Source organism: Melanerpes formicivorus, unplaced genomic scaffold (assembly GCF_026170545.1).
Source record: "Melanerpes formicivorus ecotype bairdi unplaced genomic scaffold, bMelFor1.0.p_v2 SCAF_19, whole genome shotgun sequence".
NCBI lineage: Eukaryota > Metazoa > Chordata > Aves > Piciformes > Picidae > Melanerpes > Melanerpes formicivorus.
Genome location: NW_027142371.1, coordinates 6,917,917 through 6,932,403, shown reverse-complemented (window position 1 = coordinate 6,932,403; position 14,487 = coordinate 6,917,917).

The following is a 14,487-nucleotide window of genomic DNA, read 5'->3' as shown; positions in this document are numbered from 1 at the left end:
AGACATTCAAGATGAGACTCAGTGTGGCTCTGGGCAGCCTGATCTACTTGGAGATGCCCCTGCTGACTGCAGGGATGTTGGACAAGATGACTTGCGAAGGTCCCTTCCAACCCAATGCAATCTGTGAATCTCTGAATTTGTCCTTTCCTAGCTATTGCTGTAGTGTGATAATGTTAGTGGTCAAAATGAGGCAGGAATGCATGGCTTCATGTAGCTGAATCTTTCATCAAAACTTTATTTCAGCAAACTAGAAAGTAAAGGGAATAGCTGTACAGTCTGAACGCAGTCTTAATTTCAGCCTTAAGAACTGTGAACAAATTTTAGGTTGTTAATGTTTGAATTTTACATGGTTGTTCATTTTCAGAGGAAATTCAGCTCAGAGAAAAACAAACACAATCTGGCTTGTCCACCCCAGACATGTAACCATGTCTTTGTCCATATCTGAAGTGCTTCCGCACCATGGATGATTAATGCATGAATCGTATGCTCTTTGTAGGCTGGTGCACAGTGTAGAATGCTGCTGTGTTCAAACACAACTGTGAAGAACTGCATGAGTCAACTGACACAACCCAGAGCACAGCGTGCCCTGCTCTGCAACCACTGGCTGCCCCTGAGCATTGTAGCTCTGATAGCTGCCTTGGTTCTTTGTGTGTGTATTTGACTATGATAACATTGTCCAGCTAAGATAAGTGATTGGATTCACTCAGAAAATTTTACTGATTGTTTTGATCTTGAAGTCAAATATACTTGGATCAGACTCTCTTGGAATTGACTTTGGTGCAGTTCAGTTTATTACAATGGAGACACATTATTTAAAGTTATCACCTCCAGTCTTCAAAGTTAACAACTGCCCTACTGGAGGCAAGCACGAGTAATTGATGTGTGAAATATTAGCTGGCCATAGAGGTATGTGGTTACTAAAATATAGTTCAAGTTTGATTTTGCTTGTTTATACTTCCAGGGAACTTTTCAGTTGCTTATCACTTGGTCTTATTTTCTGTTGGACCATTCAGCAAGCCCAGCAATATACCAAATCTTGAGCAATGAGTAATCTAGTTTATCTCGAAGTCAAGGCTTCTGCTTCAGCCTAGTGCCACTCTGAAGTCTATTGCTGCAGGATCTTCCCACCGGGTAATTTCATGATTGGTTTGGTGTTATGGGGCTTTTTGGCTTTTTTGCTTGTTTGTTTGTTTGTTTTTCATTCCTAGGAAGAATGCAACTACCTCTGCAGTGACAGAGAAATGCCTTAAGCAAGTTGTAATGGGCATATTGACATGAAAAATATTAAGTAAAGTTTGAGAGAGTCCTGGACAGAATGGTTTTGATGAAAATCTGCTTACCATGTCTCCTGTAATACTGGAAGACCCTAGAGGAGAAATGAGATACCCAAAGAGAACAGTTGCAGATTGCCTTGGTAAGAATGCTGAAATTGCTAGGAGGCAGGTTAGGGATTTATCCATAATCAGTTAAAACTTAGGGATGCTTCTCTCTTTCTGTAGTTTGTGGAAGATACTGGAAAATCCCGAAGAGCGGACATTACGAAGTGTTTGCTGACAGCTCTGCTATTTGAGGAATATCCTTCTCGTTGAAAATGACACCAACTAGAATTATTTCAAGTCATTCTTATTAATACACCAACTAACCTCTACCTTCTCTCATGTGCGCTGATTCAAGTGTGAAATAACTCGGGTTCTGATTGCTCTGTCTTGCTTTTGATCTGATATCACTTCCACTGAAGTTGCTGTGAGCCTCTTAGTGCCTGCAGTGAGCAGCAGTGCTGCTGGACACTTTCTGAAGAACTGGGATATTTCTGTAGGCTCCTCTTATACTTTAAATGGAAAAAAAAGCTGTAATAACTATTAAAGCTGCCTATGAGGTGCTGTAGGACCTTTATCACTTTCTATGTGCAAAAATAGTGTTTTAGGAGCAGAGTAACCATAAGTATACATTGGTAATGTCAGTCTCTGCTGCCTTGTAATACACAGCACATTAGAACTGCAGGGAGGCTAGGCATAATGTTGACTTCCCTTCTGTTTTTCTTGCCTTTTAAAATAGACACTCAAGGAAAAGAGTCCAGCATCCGCTTAAAGGAAATGTAGAGTTAGTCATTAGCACTGGCTCAGCTTTTAGCACTTTGTTGTTGAAGGTACCTACTGGTCTCAAGAGGCATGACAAGCTGTTTTCACTTTCTAATTTACAGGAGGGATGAAATGTGCAACCTACTTCACATTAGGTAGCAGGGAACCTGCAGTTTAAGCCTTCAGTCTTTCCTCTGACAATTTTTTCCTTGTGCAAGACAATGTCCACGTGAAGATTTTGGGATCATAGTCCAACTGCTACTGTCTCAAGAGCAGGTAGCTTGCTTTCTTACCAGCAATAACATTTATGAAGTAAATGCCTAAGTGATTTAGAGATAATGAAGAAAGGTGAAATCCTTGAGTATTCTGAATGCATCAAGGTTGCTTATTTTATTTTTCTTCCTGAATTTCACATGTGACAAGCAGCGCCATGACATGTCAGGTCAGGCTGCATCAATCATGTCCTCTTACATTACATCACATGTGCAGGACGGTGGAAACCACTTATGGGTCAGGCAGGAGACTGAGGAAACTATTTTTTGTTGCTTGACTTGGGAGGAAGAGGGTTGGGGAAAGGGAGGAAACTTAAGTGAAGCACAGGATTTTTTTTTCCCTGAACAGATGGCCAGCCCACCCACCATCAGGTGAAGTCAGATAGGGCTGAGGACACAAACCTCATCAGATGGATTGTTATTTCATAATGCTAAGAACCTAAGATTCAAATATGTGCTAGCTTGTGGAGGGAAAGGTTTTCAGTTTAGATTTGGAAAAACTCTTGTGGAAATTCTCCAGTTTCTAGGTAGAGAATCCAGTTTGGATAAGGGCAGAATTTGCTGAATTTAAGGGTATAAAAAGCAAAAGTTTGAAATCAATATATATAAAAAAAAATCAAACCAAAGCAACAAAACACACACACACACACACACACAAACCCCCAAACAAAACAAACAACAAAATAAACCAACACAAAACCCCCAAACATCTGAAGGGGAGAGAATTCTTTGAAAAGTGCTCTCCATTTTGCCCAAAGCCTTTTCTAATACATTGTGGTGGTGAGAGAAGGCCTAGCTCTCCCTCCCCCACAAAGAAAGAAACCACAGCTACATACATGCAATCATTTAAAAGGTAAAATATCATTGATGTTGAAAATAACTTTGTCTTCTGGTGAAATAGTTATCCTTGAAACGTTGATAGTCATTTCTTTAGCTTTTGTTTCTTGTAGAGGCACAATTATGGAAGCTGCATGTTTGTAAACAAGAATTTTTCACCTTCAGTAAAGCTCTGCATTTAAAAATGAGCCTGTCAGTGGGAACATCTTGACTTTTGATGCTTTCTGAGAAAGTTTATAATCCAGAAAATGGATGCTCCAGGGTCATTTGAGGCTCAGCTCTGCGATAGAAAGCCAAGTGTAACATACAGCAAATGTTTATTTCCCTGTTGGTATCTGGGTCACAGAATCAAAACAGATTTCAGCAGATTTTAGTTTTATCTTTGATTTCTAAGATTTTGCTTCTGTTCTTGTCACTAGCACATTTGAATGCTGTTCTGCTGAGGTCTAACTTGTATGGCTAGTATGAACCATGGTAAAAACCGAAACAACCAAAACACTTCACCTCAATTGTGTTAGGCCAAAATTAAACCCGATTAGGCTGGTTTATAAGTTTTCAAAACATCTTCACAACTGAATTAAAGCTTCATCTCTACATCTTCAAAAAATAAAACAAAGTTAGTCAAATATTCCATTTGACCTTTACCTTTTTTTCCTTTTCATTGTAAACACAAGTTTTAAAGGAGGTCTTTGAAATGAAGTAGTAAAAGCCAAACAAACCCAAAACAAATGTGAAGAAACACCACCACCAAAACCAAACAAACCAAACCACAACAAACGCACACACACAAACCCACCAAGCAAACAAAAAACCAAACCAAAACCAACAAACAATTTGATGTTCTTATTGAAAAAAAATGTGGTAATTCTGCAATATATTTTAATAGTACCAGTTGTAATTCTCACCAAGACTTTCCAGCAATGCCAACAGCTACTGCAGCTTACAAGTCAAGTAAAGGGCTGGAACAGGCTGCCCAGGGAAATTGTGAAGTCTTCCTCTCTGGAGATATTCAAAACCTGCCTGGATGCATTCCTGTGTGATCTGGTATAGGTGATCCTGCTCTGGCAGAGGGGTTGGACTGGATGATCTTTTGATCATCCCCTAACATTCTGTCATTCTGAAATTCTGTGATTCTATGATTCTTTGATTTTTTTTATAGTCTTGCTCATCCCTCAAGCTTTGGAGATTAATGGACTTTTCGGGATACTTCTAGGCTCTCTTGCTTTGCTTGCCAAATATAGTGAAAAAGAAGCTTGTGATATAAAAATTATTTTGGCAGTTGCTGCTCCATCCAAAGAAGCAAAACACTCACAAAAAAAAACCTTTCCCCTCTTTTCTTTCTCAAGCTACTGCATGCTTCAATGGCTTGGGCAGAGTAAGCACTAAAGAAAAGCTGTTGGCTCACAGGTCGTAGTTGGCACAAAGTGGAATTTCTTTTTAAAAGGCTTATTGAATTCAATTATTGGGAGTAGTGAAATGAAATACAGTAAGTGCTTAGTATGTCAGCTGGATGTGTGACTACTTAAATGAGGAATAAATTTGATATCTAGGAAGTTGGCGTTGCCCAATGGCCTCAAGAAAGGACAGATGGGAAAGGGGAGCAGCTAACCCTGTGGCTGTCAAGACAGTACAGCAACAAGTACTTCATGCAAACATGTTTTCAGGCAGAAAGCCTAAAAGATCTAGCAGGGCTCAATATTGAAATTCTTTTTTCATATGTCTGTTCTTACAATATGTAGTATAAATGTGTGTACCTTAAGCTATACAGTGCAGCTGAATATGACATATCTTGTCTAGACTCAGTTTGTCATAATAAATGCCATTTTCTTAAGTTAGAATGAGTTATCTCTTGAAAGAAAGGAAGGTAACAATATAACTGAGCATTTCTTCTCTTTCCTACTCGTTATTTGGTCTTTGTGCTCATGTAGTTATGGCAAGTTCTTGGAGTACATGTTGCTACTTGCCCCAGTGCTTCATGTTTGTTTTTGAAAGCAATAATTGTGTGGGACACTTTGTTATGGGTTGAGCTTCTCTGTCTGTGCTTTTGACCTTCCATTCAAGTTTTCCTATTTCTCTTCTCCCACTGTGATGTAATTAGCAGATGAAGGGTGAGCTCTTCCTCAGCTGTCAATTGGACTTCACTTATGCAATGTCAGCTGGTGCAGATCTGACTTCTGGATATTCCCTGGAAAAAGATCTATCCAAACCCAGAGTTCTACAAAGATGAGATCATCTCTGAGTTTCCCCAGCAGAAATGAGAACTGACTCAAACTTTCAACTATGATTAGAAGTGATCTGCAGGAGACAAACCGGAGAACATAGTTGTGATTGGCAAGTGCCTGGCTCATAGTTTCAGCTTTATTTTCACCATCCATACAGCACCTCTTGGAATGCCACATAATTCAAAACACTGTCTCTCACTTTCTTAACTTTTGGATGATTCCTGATATTAAAAACTGCATCCAGTAATTTCAATATGGGAAGTTTTCCTCAATCTCTCCCTCTGGAATAAAATGTCTCCATTGCAACATATTGATATAATATAGGAAACAGAAAAATGCTGTGATTAAGTGATTTGGTGAAGAGCAACCAACCAAGGAATGTTCATATTACAATATGCTCAACATGAATCCATAACAGTATTGCAAATATATTTTAATGAGATGCTCTGAAAGTATTGTCCACAGCCTCATCGGTCATGTTATGAAAGTGATTATCTGGGATCTGAGACATGACAGAGTAAGTGAGGTAACTATGAAGTGGTTCTGAATGATTCATTCCCATACATGGAGATGTGCCTGCACAACATGTTCAGAGTATCTTGAGGTTCTCAAAGTAACTGTAACATTTATTTATTCTCAAATATTCCCATTCTTTTTTCATTAAATTTACCTTACCTCTTAAACTCCAAGTGAATAAAAATGCTGTATGTCTGTCTAGTTTTTGATTTGGGCTTTTCCCCCCTTTCCAGAAAGTATTATCATTGCAGACAAGTTTAGAGGATGTTAAATCTTGGCTTGCTAACAGGAGGCTCAAAGATACTGCAATCTGGTCTCAGTATAATGAGCCCCTTTGTTATATTTAAATACTATCATACTATCCTATATACAGCAAAGCATTGGGATGTTTTATATTAACAATGCACCAGCACTAAAACCTCAGACAACTTTAAAAAGGCACTAATTATTATTATTAGTGTTTTACACTAACAATAAATGTCAAATGGAACCCTGCAAACAAATAACTACCTGTCACTAAGTGAATGAAAAGCAATCTCAGTAAAGTGAATTAAAACCCAAACAACAGAAAACTCAAAAGGCAGGCGCTACTAGGGTGGCTTAGCCGGGTGGGTGATGCAGCTCCTGTTACAAGAGCAGCAGCAGTGTGCTCTTGATTGTGACAGTGCTGATAGTGTCTTTTCATTGACATGTAGGGCACCTGGTTAGTGGGAGGTATATGAGCTCATATGAGCTGAAATGCATCAGCTGTAGGAGACACTTAGTCATGGCAAATGGAAACTGGATAGCATGTACCCAACGTAGCTGGATGTAGCTGGTTTATTTATTGTATTGTTTGCAGTGGTTGGAGTTTTATCAGTGAAAAAATAAAGTTGGATAGTAAAGGATGTATTTGTTTTGGTGACATTTATCTTAAATTTTTCAAGGTACTTTGAGTGTGTCTCCTGAAGACTTATTTTTATAAACTGTACATTTTATTTTTCAATCTTCATGATTCTTTGATATCTGATTGACATTTTCAGGACGCTCTAATCCTTTCTACTGAAGGAAGCTCTCACAGTGGCAGCTCTTGCAATCAGCTTCACAGAGCTCTCCCCCGTCTGTTTTATGATGGGGATGAGGTCTATGACTGAAGAGCTGAAAGGAATTGAGATCTGGTGAGTGGCAGGACAGGCTTTAATAGTGACAGAGTTTTTCTCACATAGACCTGTTCATAAAATACAGATTTGTAGATCCCAAGTCTACTCTCATACCAGTTTGAGTCTAACAGTCCACTAGACTCAGCTGAATTGCAAGAATATAAAGAAGAAGGCAAAGATGATGAGATGACAGAAAGCCTTGAATCAAGCAGTTTGGAATCACAGGCAGCAATGAAAGTTTGCTCACTTTTATTACAGGTTATCTAAGCAGCTTTTCTGCAAAGGTTGAGAAAACAGGGGAGGGTTCAAAAGGCAATGGCCTTCAGAAGCAGGTATCTTACAAAATGTCATGCTTCTGCTGAGGCAGGCCAAGCTGAAATGGGCAAAAAGTAATTACATCAATGTAAAAATATTACTTAGTGCTTAGTAGATTTCCCTGCATGGTGGATGAGAGTCTAAATCAGTTCCCACTATATTTGAGAGAGCTTATCTACCTCAAGCTTTCTTTCTTGTTTTAAAAAGGAAATTCAACCAAAATACCCCAGTCTCACAAATGTACTGGGATGATGTTCATTGTTAGCAAAACCTGATGTTTGTCTATTCACCTACCTATATGAAGTGCAAGAGCCAGCACAAGGTATTTCTCCTTACATGTCTGCTTTCCAGGTTCACCCTCTTTCTCTTAAACTCTTCATGTGGGAAACAATTATTTTTTTTTAACCTTACAGTCCATTGGAAATGGGTTCATGGCTGCAGTGATCTGTTGTGATTTATCTTTAGCACTTGCCAAATCATCCTTGGTAGGTTTGCCTCCTCTGTTTATGAGTAGTGAGGAGACATTTACAGTTTAAGAATGAAAGTGTGGATTGCTCTATCCAGATTTCTAAGGGAGAAATTCCACGAAAGTTGTCTTATTTGCTTTTACCATTTAAAGAGCATATGGATTTCATGGTGGGTTTTGCAGTGTTTTGAGCTTCCTATCAGGACACATTCTGTCATACAGACAGGATGGGCTTTTCCGTAATGATACTGGCAAGTCTTGCTTTGCTTTCCCAAATGTTGCATGCCTTAGAGCCATCAGGTAGGACCCATTCTGGATACTATTGCAACCCTTCTGTTGTTGAAGCTCAAGGGGTGCATTAATAAAAGTGTAGCCATCGGGTCAAAGGAGGTTCTCTCCTAGCTCTACTCTGCCCTGGTAAGGCTGCTTCTGGAGTATTGTATCCAGTTGTCGTAGTTTATAGAGCAGGCAGAAATACTTTTGCTCCTAGAAGAAGTAAAATAAAGACACTCTCATTGAATTGGAGAGAAACACAGAATGATATTCAAAAATAGAGAAATACAGAATTATATTCAAAAATAGACAGAAAAATACAGAATACATGAATCCTTAACACCCAATACATACACAGAATACATGAAAATACAAAAAAACCTTCCCCTGACCAGACTAAACCACAAATCCCAGTGCTTGTTTTCTCCCCCCTCCTGTTGCCTCCCTTCCATTAGGCCTAAGCAGGCCAAGATTGCGCAGGGAAAATTAGTTAGGCTCTGAAGGCTGCAAGCAGTCCTGCTCCCTGGTGTCACCAGGTAGAGGACTCCCTCTGGAGAGCCAACAGGAGAAAGAAGACAAGAGAGTGAGTTGGCCTTGCTGCCAGTTTATAAAGAGCTAGCAGAATTATGGGACCAAGTAACAAAATTGCAATTTTCTGGTCTATCCCTGAACCATTCTGGTCCTCCTGGAGGACTCAACTCTATGTTGTTTGTAAAGGCATCATCCTCAAACCACGACACCACTTCTGGGCTTCCCAGTTCAAGAATAGGGAACTACTGCAGAGAGTCCAGCAGAGGGACATAAGAATGATTATGGGACTGGAACATCTCTTTTTATGAAGAGAGGCTGAGGAAACTGAGTCTCTTTAGCCTGGAAAAGGGAAGACTGAGAGGGGATCTTATAAATGCACATAAACATCCGAAGGGTGGAGGTCGCGAGGATGGGGGCTGGTCTTTTCTCAGTGGTATCTAGTGATAGGGCAAGGGGCAATGGGTACAAACTAGAACACAGGAGATTTAAGTTGAACTTAAGGAGAAACTTCTTAACTTTAAGGATGCCAAAGCACTGGAACAGGCTACCCAGAGAAGTTGTGGAATCTCCTTTTCTGACCCATAGTGAGTGGGTCGCATTGTGCTGAAAGTAGTTTGTTTCCATCAAACAGCTAAATCCACTTCTTGGAAGCCTCTTGCTTTGCAGACTGAGAGCAAAGGAAAGCTTGGAGATACACTCCTGCAGAGGATTGCTTTTCAACAGAGAACTCTTTCAAAATTTCCCACCAGGCGTCAGCAGCTCTTTGAGCCATGCTGTCTATTTTGAGTTTTATTTAGATTAACAAATTCCACACCCTCGCATACAAAAGCAGAATAGAGTGAAAACACAAGCTGCCCTAACAGAGCAATATCCAACAAACATTATGCTACTCAGAAATATTTGCTGTACAATCCTCCCCACAAAAGGGACTTGTGCAGCCAAAAGATGTCAGATAGCATCTTGCTAAAAGCAATGGTGCCAGTGGAGCTTGCTTCCAAGTTCATGCAGCTGATTTTTTTCCCTCCGTTTGCTTTATGCTGTGAATATCAGGCATTTAATTCTCCAAATCTCTGAATTTAGAGAAACCAGAGAGATGGACTTTACACAGGACTGTATCTGCCAAGGAAATGGACTCCTGTGAAAACAGAAGATGGTATAGTGTGCAGTAGGACCTGCTGCTCTTTATTTAACACATATATCCAATTCCACAGCTTGGTTTGTCAGTACGTGGTGCTGCACTTGCTCATTTTCACTCTATCAGGCCTCCAGAAGCTAATAGAGTATAATTTTTAAAAATATCTTGTGTGGCAGCAGTTGATTTTTTGGTGAGATCTGGACAATGAATGTAGTGAAAATGTATGGAAATTGAAGTGAAATCCCAATGACTTTTGAGTAGCCAGCGAGGGCTTTGAACTGTGAAGACATGCTTAATATGTTAAAGCAAAGACACTTTTTTGTCTGTTTTTGTAGTAGGTCTGTCTGGGGTTTTTTTCTTTCTTTTTTTTGTTTCAGAAGTATTCTTTCACATACAAGTCAAAAATTATATTATTATTGTGGATTGGTTTTCTTTTTACATTAAAGCTTGAGGATGAAGGGAAGCAAATGGAAGACTTGTATGCTTTTGGAGTACCTTTTAGAACAATTTTACTTTTAGTACTAGGGCTAGATTTTTGCTAATGAGGGAAAAGTAATCCCTCTAGTGAACTGCCTGTGTGAGAAATCCAGTACTATTTCCGTGATTTACAGAAAAATATTTGTGTAAGAAGCTGCCATGCAGCGTTTTCAGTGGGGAGGACACAGAGGTGCTTACACGGAAGCTATTGTAACGCTAAGCATTCCAATACGTTTATCAAAATCCTCATCACTCCCATCTGAAGACAAGTGAAACAATAAATACTGAGCAAATAAACCTCAACTAGAGCCAAACCATTTTATTAAAAGGAAGATTTCATTATTTATTTTTTTTTAAGCAACAATCTTTCAGCTCTTGCCAACTAGCTTAATAATTAAAGCATATCTCCATCTATATGCTGACTGCAGCAGGCTCCTGCAAAGGTGCTTATTGATCATAAATGTGATTTTTGGATAACATGCTTTTGCTTTATTTCTTAGATTTTCAGATAATGTTTAATGAAAATGGTTTTTTTTTGTTTGTTTGTTTGTTTTCTTCAAGAACATATTAAGAGGTAATTTGAAGGCCACTGTCCTTCAAGGGGTGAAAATTCTCTGGTATTTGTGGAACTGCAATACCACTATTTTAGCTGCAGTAGTAGGTGAGATGGCGGGGGAAAAGCAGCCCAATTGATTCTTGGTGTGGTCTCTGTTATGGAAGGAAGAATCTCATTCTAACCATGAGCATGATTTTCACAAATGTCTGTAGAGTAATGATCCTGGTATAGTCAGAAGAATCATTTCTTAAACACTCTGGTCTGACTTGATACATTAATTTATAAGGGTAGGGTAAAACAAATATGTGATTTAAGTTAGGGTTTCTGCAGTGAATCTAGAAGCATTCCCTCTCTTACACAGCTGGTACTCCCAAGCTGTGTACAGTTGTTTAACCAAAGTGCAAAACACTCTTCAAGAAAATGCCATCCCACAGGTGGCAACCAATGTGTCAAGTAGAAATGAACTGGGACATGGATAATATGTGAATGTCAGATTAGTGAGTTCTCACTGAGTAAATTGAGGAATAGTGAAGTAGTTATGGCCTACATTGCTGTTTCTTGGTTTCTGCTGTCATTTAGCCATATGTGTGTCTTAGAGCTACTGCTGGGATATTCATCTAGAGTAAGATTTTCTCATGAGTTTAGAAATAACCACTATTCCTGTGATAATTATGACCCAACCTAACAATTCTTACCTCTTCTTTTAGGGTTTCTGGAGAAACAGACAAGTTCTATTCCTCTGGAAATGCCAAGCACTTTATATTTGCTTCTTGAAAGTGCCAAAACTCATTTTAGCTGGAATCTACATTCAAAGGCAAGAGCTGTGTCTTTCCTGTGAGCATTTTCATGGTAGGGTCTTCGAGCATTTTTCGCTACAGATTCATAGTGAGCTTAATAGCCAATGCTCTGTCCCTTCCTCCTCTTTCCAGGTTCTAACATGTCTTGGATTAAGCTACTTCTGGTTTTATCAAAGGTGGCTTTCTTTCCTGGTTTAATCCTTACTGTTTCAGGAGAATCTTTTACCAAAGATGTCAGTTTTGGTTTGTGTATCAATAATGTTGTGTCAATAGCCAGAGGGTGTGACGTGGGGATTTCCATAAGATTTTATTAGTGGTGTTGCCGGAGGTTTGTTTCAAATTAGCTTCAATCTCATAAAAGTAAAGTATACTGTTGTTTCCCACTTGCAAACAAAATGGTGACTAATTAGTTATTGTGGTAAGAAAAATTGGATGGCTTGCTTTTTCTTCTGACTTTGCAAATTCCTGAATGCTGTATGTCACCTTTTCCTCACTGTTTTAAGGCCAAATACACCACAGGCAGATTGGAGAGGAGCATGCTTAGAGCAGTAATGAATTTGGCTGTCTGTAGATGTCTTTCTTGTCCTTGAAAGTAAAGCTATTTAATGCTGCCTCACTTACAGAAAAAAGTCTATGGGACAGCTACTGGAGACTGGCTAATGCCATGAAACTTAGTTTCATAATGAGAGACAAGCAACTGAAAAGTTAATTAGTGCTTCAATCTAAAGATTTATTTTAGCTCATTATGGATAGTCAAGCTGTTTGCGAGATGCAGGGAGCAGATTTGGTTGGAATATAGCAGTACTTTCCTTGGCATTTTTGAAGCCATGAAGGATTTGGGTGTTTTAAATATCAACGAGTATTTCTAGAAGGTTATGAAATACTTGTGATTCAAGAATTTTAATAGAACTTTTTGTGGGATACATTTTCAATTATTTTTTAAAGGCTTTTTTGTAAGGGGGGAAGGACCCTCATATCAAGAATGAAGTTAGAAGGCATCTTCAGTTTTCCATTTTTATGCACTGGGATGTACAGCATGCCATGCATGATGATTAGCAGCGGCACAAAGCAGGTGTGCTAATTTTACTGGAACAGTATGACTTTATATCCACTCTGTGTCAGTGTAAACAATTGCATAAGGCAGGGGGCAAATGGGGAAAAAGATCCAATATAAAGGTTCTAGAGAGCAGAAGGAAGCTGATTAATCTTCTGCTATCTTACAACTTTATATTAGTAGTTTCTCTTATCACACACTTATAATCCATACCCCATGTATTTCAATTGCAGTTAACATGTACTCTCTAAAAGCCAAATCTGTGAATGCTACCTTGCTGATGCCCCTTTAAAATCAGCTTAAACTGACACTGTAATTTACACCACTGTTTGTCACTATTTAATTTTCTCTGACACTCCCATTAGTTATACCTGTTCACATCTGTTCTGAATTTATCCCTTTCAATTTAATTTATTATTACTTTCAATGCATAAAAATCTGAACCAGTAACAAATTGTCCAGGTAATAAGTCCCATCCTCTGGCATGCCTATAGCCAAGAATTTGTTGACGTTTCCATTATATATCTTGAGGTGCAGGTGTAGGTAGGAAGGAAGCAGTTTAATACACTGACAACCAAAAGACTCAAAGTGCAAAGGAGGTTAAGAGCAGGATAAGAACTAGATAGGTTTATGGACAGACTGGACGAGTTTTTTTAAGGGAATGGTAATAATTGAGATATTGCATTCATACAAACTGAAAAGACCTTCAGGAAGAAAAAGATTTACAGTGTTCTAGATAGCTAAGTCAGTGTCTGCTCAGTAAGTTCTTGTGAGGAGGCTGGGATGCAGCTGTGAAACTGCTAAGAATTGGGAAACCATTCTGGAAAGCATGTTTTGGAGTAAAAGGAAAGAAAGGCAACAGGTGAGCACCTGAGATGTGCCCCAGGAGGAAAACTAATGTCTGGTTTCCCAGGAGGCAACAGAAACTTGAAGGTAAATTTGTAAAAAATGGGAGGGCAAAAAGCTGAAGGAACAAACCCCCTGTGGCTGTTAAACTTCCACCAGTGGGAGAGAGGGGTACTGAATTTCTTTGGATTTTTGCTCAGAGTCATTCCTGATCCCATTTGGTTTATGGGATCTGATATGCCCTGTAGAATAACAAATAATCAGGTTTGACCTCACTTTCTGGATCTAGGGTGTGAAAGTAAAACTCCAGGCCCATTTAGAGAAAGTAGCTTGCAGTAGCTTTCAGAATCACTGCTGGAAAACCACTTGGTGACTCTGCTTCAGCAGAGTACAGTGGATTATTCATTCTGTGGGAAGGTGAAAGTCTTTGCTTCTGAAATTGTGCCTTAGTGAATAATCTGGAACACTATGAAAACAGTGAATTCATCTGCTCATGAATAGTGTGGATATTTTTGCTTTTGTGCCATACCCATCCACAGCAATATTTTTTGTATTAAATACTATGAATCCACTTCACCTGTCAGCACTATTCAAAACACAAAATGCTGCATGAATAGGAAGGATGTTCTGGGATCTCTCAGATGATTACTGTTGCTAGGAAAACCACTTCCTGATATCTTTGTGCTCAGTGTCTGTGTCTCTCTTTGTGTACAGCCTTCAGTGACAGGCAAATTCGTATCAAGGCACAGGGAAGAAATAGGAAAAGTTTAGAAATGTTTAAAGAATGCTGCTTAAAGTTAAAAGGCGGATGTCATTGCAAATAATAGTTAAGAGTTATGATTTCTTTCCTATATGGGATTATTAGTATTAAATTGGAGAGAATTGCAGTGCTGCTTATGCTGTGACTGAATCTGCTGCCAACTTGGGCTGCATTAAAGCTGAAAATAGTTAGGACCTCCAAAATGCAGTTAAT